Here is an 8,052-nt window from a genome sequence, read left to right as displayed (position 1 = left end):
CCCCCCTAAGAAGGAGACGGTGGAGATCGTTGATATTACCGATGGGGGGACTCGATGCGAGGAATCTCCCTTGTCCGTAAGAGGAAGGAGCTGCTCCGACTCTCACTGGCTAATCGGCCGGCAAGGAAACGCGTCCTTCGGCCAAGAAGGCCAAGCACGGTACATATCTATCCCGTGGCCCCGATTTAACCGGTTTATTAGGCGTTTCCGATGACAGGCTCTTCGGTATGTCCATGTATGTTGACATGGATGCTTTAATTAAATTTCGTGCGGATCGATCGTTGTCGTAGTTGCTCTTAATGAGCGTGGTGGAGAAGAGCCCGTCTTGTTTGGTGATCAAAACGTCACTATTGTCCCTTCATCCCGAAGGCTTCCCTCTCCCGACTTATAATGGAAGGCACGAAGGCGATCAAGGAGTCGGCGAGGTGGAACGAGTGACCGGTGCTCGTATCATAGAAGCGGAGAAAGCCGTGGCTCAATCATTTTTGAGCTTAATGCTACTAAGAAGGTGGCCGTGTCGGCGGCCGGATCTCCTCAATGAGCGGGAGAGGCTTAGGGAGATCTTTGAGAGGGCGCTCTTGGGCGAGAGAAAACTCGGGAGGACGCCGAAAAGGAGGTCCTTCTTTGAGAGAGCCAAGGCCGAGGCTGCGGCGGCCGAAGCCGCTAAGTGTTGGAGAAGTGTAACCTTGTTCGGGCACGCCGACCTTTATCTCCAAAGAGGGAACGAATTCGGGGCCGATTTGATCCGAGGGGAAGGTGTTTCGGAGCAAAGAGGCCGTCATCAGGCAAAAGGAGGAGGACATTGAGATGCTCCAAACCGTCATGCTCCCTAACATGTGTGTCAAATACCGGGATCTGGCCGAAGAAGCTGCCAGGGAAGTGATTGGGGAACTCTTTCCTCTTGATGGTTTCTTTCCGTGGGGCAAATTTGACGAGCTGTTTGACGATAAGCTCGAAGCTAAGGAGAAAGCCGTGGAGGAGAAGGCCAAGGAGGCGGTGAGGGTGAAGATAGAGAAAGAGGCGGCCGCGGAGAAGGCGACCCTTGCTGAGAAGGCTAAGGCGGCCAAACAGGAAGCCGAGAGGATGAAGGCAGCTGAGGCTGCTGAGGCTAAGGCTGAGGCTGCTTTGAAGCCGAGGCCGCTAAGAACGCTTTGGGTTGCCCATCGAAGAAGATCTTTGCTACCGCTAACGATGGCAAGCAAGAAGGCATAGGGAGACGGCGGTCGTCACCGCTCACCCGGCGTCTCGGATAGCTTCAGCTGTTCGGGAGCCAATTATTAAGCCCTTCCTCCCTGCCATCTTTTGGCGCTTCAAATGACATATTTGTAACTTTTTTCTTTTCTTTCCCTGTGTTTTGTACAACTTTGGTAGGTTGTGTTTTGGCTTTTCCCTATGGGGACGGCCGTCGTCTGTATTCTCCTCACTTGTAACTTATCATTTTTAATAAGAGTTCGTTTCTTTTGCCTTCGGCTTGGCCGAGGTCTTTACCTCACTTTGAGTTTCCTTGCGCTAATAGTTGAGCGTATCAACTGTACTTAGCTCCTTCACTTTGCCTCTGGCTTGGCCGAGGTCTTTTTTCGTCTTCGTCTGAGTTGTCTTTTTCGTTTCGCCTCGGCTTTGGCCGAGGCGATCTAAAGTGCGCATCCCAACGTGTTTAAACGCTTTTAAGGCGTTTTGATCGTTCTGCGAGTATCAACTATGCTGCCGGCCCATGCTTCTTGCGGCGTCGCTTCGAGGGTGATTGCCGCTCTTGTCGGTGTGACAGTGTGAGCCAGCGTCTGCTTCTTGGTAATGACGGCCGCTCTTGTCGATGTGACAGTGTGAGCTGGCGTATATTTCTTGATGACGGCCGTGGCGTCTACCACTTGGAGTGACTACGACGGCGTCTACCTCTTGGGGTGACTGCCGTGGCGTCTACTACTTGGGGTGAGGACTGCCGCTCTTGTCGATGTGACAGTGTGAGCTGGCGTATATTTCTTGATGACGGCCGTGGCGTCTACCACTTGGAGTGACTGCGACGGCGTCTACCTCTTGGGGTGACTGCCGTGGCGTCTACTACTTGGGGTGACTGCGACGGTAGTCTGCTTCTTGTTGATGATCGCTAACGCTCTTGTCGATGTGACGGTGTGGTGCGTCTATTTCTTGATGACGGCCGTGGCGTCTACCACTTGGAGTGACTGCGACGGCGTCTACCTCTTGGGGTGACTGCCGTGGCGTCTACTACTTGGGGTGACTGTGACGGTAGTCTGCTCCTTGTTGAGGACTGCCGCTCTTGTCGATGTGACAGTGTGAGCTGGCGTCTGTCTCTTGAGGGTGACTATGGAAAAATGAACACTTTGCTGAAACACTTGATTTATTCATTAGATTTAAACATGCGTCGGGGTGTCTACAGCTGTCTTGGACACCTCCGCCGCTATACAGAGTTTTTCCAGAGGTTGTCAGTGTCCTCGTGGCCCGTCAAAGACACACCCTCCTTAGTCAGCCGTCGGTCGCCTCCATGAAGCTGCCCTTTTGTTGCAAGGATGGGCTTTTCCCTTCTCTGATTTCTTCGCCACTTTGAAGGATTGCATGTTGCACCCTCTGGCAGATATCTGGACATTGACCACTTCGTCCTTGGAGACGAGCTTATGCGCTTCCCTCCGGTCCGAGACATACATCAGTGTCAGGGCCCGGATGGACATCACCGCGTCGGCCTCGCTTAGCGTGACTCGGCCTATGAGAACGTTGTAGGCGGACGAGCCGTCAATGACCACGAACTCAGCTAGGACATTCTTTGCCGTATACCCCTTGCCGAACATCACCGGCAGTCTGATGGACCCCAGGGGTACCAGGCCGGCCCCAGAAAAGTTGTACAGGGGGCTGGTGCAGGGGCTTAAGTTTTCAACCTTCAGACCGAGGTTGAGAAAGCATTCTCTGAACATGATATTCGTGTAGGCGCCTGTGTCAATCAGGCACCTCTTGACCAGGTGGTTGGATATGTCCAAGTGGACTACAAGTGGGTCGCTGTGAGGGGCGATGACTCCCGCATAGTCCTTCTTCCCAATAGTCATGTCGGGGATGTTGGAAGCGGGGACCGCTGTGTTGGGCACAAAGTTGATGGCCCGATACAGGTCGTTCAGGTGCCGTTTGTACCCATGAGCGGTCCCACCGTTCTCGTTGCCCCCGATGACAACATGGATCACTCCTATCCGTTCAAAGACGGATTTCTTATCTGAACCGCTGGCATCAGTCTTTTGGCCTTTGGCCACATACTTGCCGAGGCTCCCCTTCCGGATCAGCTCTTCAATGGCATTCTTGAATGCCTGGTTGTCGATAAGGTGACCGGTGTGGCCGTGGTACTCACAGTACTGACTCGTGTCTCCGTCCCCCTTTGGCTTGGGGGGCCTTTCCCATTTCTGGCCCTCGTTCTTGCTCAGGGCGAAGACCTTCGCGGCCGATACGACCAGGGGGGTGCGATCTTTGTACCGCTGCTGCGTAATCGTTCCCGAACTCCCCGGCGCTGCCGAGCTCATTTCTGGCGGACTTGTCAGACCGTGACCTATTATTGTCGCGGCGTCTTTCACCAGACCGTGACCGATTATTGTCACGGCGTCCTTCATCCGGGTTGTCCTCCTGGCGGCTCTTCTTTTCTGATGGTTTGGCCTCGCTAGGGCCTACCCAGGTTTTGTGATAGTCCTCCACTTTAATGGCTTGATCGCCCATTTCTGGCGGCGTCAAGGTCAGCCGCCGCTTTTGATGAGCTCGTTTTTAGGTCTCCCCTTGGGAGGCCTTTCATCAGCCGAAGGTCGCCGATTCATTGCTTCGGCTCACGAATTTGCTTGAACCTTGGCGTCGAACCTCTTCACATAACCGGAGAGACTCGCCTCCCTCCATCGATAGTCGGGAGGTCCGATGTCTCTCACGGCCCTCCTTTTGTTGCGGGAATACTTTTGGGCTAGGAACGCGTCCTTTAGGTCGGCGTAACAGTATACCGACCCGTCGGGTAGCCCCTTGTACCAACTCTGTGCCATCCCATGCAGTGTCGTTGGGAAGATTCGGCACCAAACCTCATCGGGTTGCTCCCATACTGACATGTGAGACTCGTAAGCCTCGACGTGGTCGGTTGGGTCGCCCTCTCCTTTGTATGCTATAGGTGGTAACTTCAGCTTAGTCGGCACCTGGACTTCTAGGACGTAGGCGGCGAGGGGTGTCGACCACATGTCGAACGACACGTGGCGATCGGCTCCTCGCATTCCTAGTCCGGCTTCTCTCCTCGTAACGAGAAGGACTTCTCCTCCGACTGGGGAGTCGGGCTTCTTCTCCAACTCGGCGAGTTAGGCTTCTTTCGCTCCTCCGGGTGTGCCTCGTTTGTCTTGCGGCGACGCCGTCTTCTCACGAGTGCGAGAAGGACTTAGGTCTACCACGACCACTTTGGGCTCCTCCGGTGTCTTGACGGGTCGCTTCTCCTAATGCTCCGTTCAAGTTTCTTGGGGTCACATTTTGGGCCCTGGTCTCCTGGACGGTTTCCACCGCTCTTGTCGGAGTGACGGTGTGGCCGGCGTACTCCCAATTAGGTCCAGGAGCATCTTCGATTTCTTTGCATCAACCACATGTCCCATGATGGTGACCTCGTCGACGACGGAGTGTCTGGTATTATTGGCATCCCGTACTCCGGTTGAATCACTTGACCGGCGGAGGGTTGCACAACTCCAGATTTGTGGACGGTATCATCTTGGTAGAATTCGGTTTCGTCAGTCACGAATACCTCTTGTTGTTTCGACATCTTCTTAGCTTCTGGGGTGGGTTTTTTTTTGTGTTTATATTTTTTGTTTGGGAATGAATGTGACTAGCTTCTAGTGTATTCCCCACAGACGGCGCCAATTGTTCCGGGTGTAATTCCAGAGCAAGTATTGTTACCACCCGTGGCTTGTAGAATGACGTCTTTGCTTGAATCCTCCTTGCGGTCTCCTGAAACGATGAACAAACTGAGGGCTCGGCTTTGGCCGAGCGTACTCACTCCGACGCTCAAGTCAGTAAACTTAGAGAGGTAAGTTGTTGTTACTTGGCTAAGGAGGTATTGTAGAGAGATAAGGAAGATATTACCAGATGAATAGTGATTTTTAGGCTCAATTGTGGATGCGTTCCTCAATGAAGGTTGAGGAGTATTTATAGACTTTCACCTTTTGTCACGTAGTGGCCAAGTGGCCAAGTGGCTAGCAGGTGGAAAGACCGTTCTACCCTCGGCCGATGGACCCATGGCAAGCCGGCCGAGGGTCTTGGATATGAGTACGCGGATATGTATCCCGGCTGGCTAGTTGCCTAGCCGAGACCCAGGTGACAGGCCGATGGGTTGCATCGGCTAGACTGTCTAAGTCGTTGACTTTGCTGTGGATATCTTTGACCTTGCTCAATGTGTTGACTTGGTCAGCGGTGCAGAATATGCCCCATCAAAATGAAAAGTTTAAAACTAATGGTTGTATAATGGATATAAAACTAATAGTTTTTATTCACTAATCCTCCCTGTAATATCCATTGATCATAAATTTTCAAATTACATACTATATTTCATGGTTGAATATTATATTTGATTATGGTGAGTATGAACGTATGGTATATAAAAATGAAATTAACATCTCCTATATGAAATTGTTATTGTTGTTGTTTTGTAGTATGATAAATTATTTTAATTTTTTATGTTATCCGTTCTTATGAATCGTTTGATTTATATTGGAATTCATATTTTTCATGTGGGTTAATTTAAATGGCCTACATGTGAAAATATTTTGATTCTTTTGTTAAATGTTCGTCATGTTGATGTTTTCTCTTTGGTCAATAAAACATGTGTATCAACTCTAAAGCATCATCAAAGGCACGTGAATGTAGATATGGTAGAGCCTCATGCAAGTAGTTTGAAGAAAGAAGATAATCAAAAGGCACAAGACCAAGGTGAAAACTAAAGATAAAACTTAAGGTATAAACTAATAAGTTATTGATGTATCGTTTTATTAGTAGATACAGTCATACAGACAAAAAAATGTACTTTGTGTCAAATGACAATGGATTGTAAAGTTTGTATAACAGATTTTGGATAACTATTTTGTTCATATTAGGATAATTGTTTTTCACTTTCTCATATTTAATTTCGCAGATCAAACTATTTCTGTTTCAAACACAATGTGTAATTATTGTCTTGTACTACTATACTATTATATCTTGATTTGTGCAAGAATTTGTTGTCCATTAAGTTTAAGTAAACATTATTGTTCACTTTTGAGTATTAAGAAGCATGTCTAAATTTTAGTAAGAAGACTTATATTTATCTCGTGCATTGCACGAGTAACAAAACGAATATACAATCAAAAGGCTACCTAATCATTTAATTGTAATTCACATGACATTTTTATAATCCATTCATTCATAAATTATTATTATTATTATTATTATTATTATTATTATTATTATTATTATTATTATTATTATTACAACTACTACTACTATTTTTGTTATTATTTTTATTATTATTATTATTATTAATTATTATTATTATTATTATTATTATTATTATTATTATTATTATTATTATTATCATCATCATCATCATCATCATCATCATCATCATCATCATCTATACAATAACATAAAAATGATATTTTAGTGATCATTTAAGAACTTTTATAAATTTTCTAACATAAATATGCACTAAATTTTTCATAACCATGAATAATGATCGTGGTAACTAAAAAGGAAAAAAAAAAAGATAAATATGCACTAATGTTTTCATAACTACATGAGTTAATGATCTTGGTAACTATAAAGACAAAGAATAAAAATTGGTTAAATAAATGACTATGTAAAAACCTTCAAAAACTCTCTAAGAAAATATGCATTAAATTTTTCATTACTCCATTATCGTTAATGATTTTGGCTGATCTTGGTAACTATAAAGACAAAGAATAAAAATTGGTTAAATAAATGACTATGTAAGAACCTTCAAAAACTCTCTAAGAAAATATGCATTAAATTTTTCATTACTCCATTATCGTTAATGATCTTGGCAACTAAAAAGACAAAAAATAAAAATTGGTTAAATTAACTCATTAAAATGATGTTTACATTAACTCATTATAATTCATTAAAATTTAGTTTCAATAAATATCATTTATCATTAGCATTAGGAGGGTTTATTTAGATCAATTATAACCGATAACTCAAGAGATATATCAATTAAAAGTCATATAATCCAAGATTATAAATAAGACCACAAAAAGGCGGGGGAACTTTCACTCGCCTATAATTTTTTATTTGCATACTTTTGTTTAGTCTTTTACACTCTATTTAATTGGATTCTAATTTTTTTTTTTTTTTTCAGAGTTACTTACCAAGGATCTAAACGTGAATGTCGAGGTATAAACAATTAATATTTTATTCTTTTTACTTTTATTTCACATATACCAAGTATTTTTGTTTCAGCAGCAGACATGGTAGCAACAATTACTTAACAAAATAAAGAGATTGAGAAAAGTTTGTTTGTTTACCTTGAAGAAAAGCACTAGCCGAAGTAACGACTTTGAAGATTAGAAGAGAAAGAATCCCTCGAAAGTTTAGAGAGAAGAAAATTTTAGACAAAATGAAATTGGTGCCCAATTTCAGGGACTAACTGCCCTATTTATAGAGGAAAGCCCATGAAGAAGGACCAATCAGGGCACAACCCATGAAACGTCAGCCAATCAGCGAACAGACACGTGTCAGACATGCAACCACGGAATGTCAATCGTTGCAACAGTTGAACGTCAATCAACGCAACAGTGACCAAGCGTCTTCAACACGCCCCTTCATATCTCTTTGCCTATTCATCTTCCTCAACAAATTCCTAAGTATCTGTTCTCCGCCGACCACACGATCAACCAAGCTAGGTAGCACCGGCCGGGGGCAATCAAAAACAACCGGCACTCTCAACCCAGGTCTCGGTCAGCGTCACTTTGTTTTCCACATCGGATGCCCTTTACACATCCATGTGGAGGGGGGATATGGTACGGCCTAAGCAGAACCAAGCCGGGGCAGAAAATTTTTACT

The sequence above is a fragment of the Silene latifolia genome, chromosome 7, assembly GCF_048544455.1.
Source record: "Silene latifolia isolate original U9 population chromosome 7, ASM4854445v1, whole genome shotgun sequence".
In the NCBI taxonomy this organism is placed as follows: Eukaryota; Viridiplantae; Streptophyta; class Magnoliopsida; order Caryophyllales; family Caryophyllaceae; genus Silene; species Silene latifolia.
Note: the sequence above shows the minus strand (reverse complement) of the source record.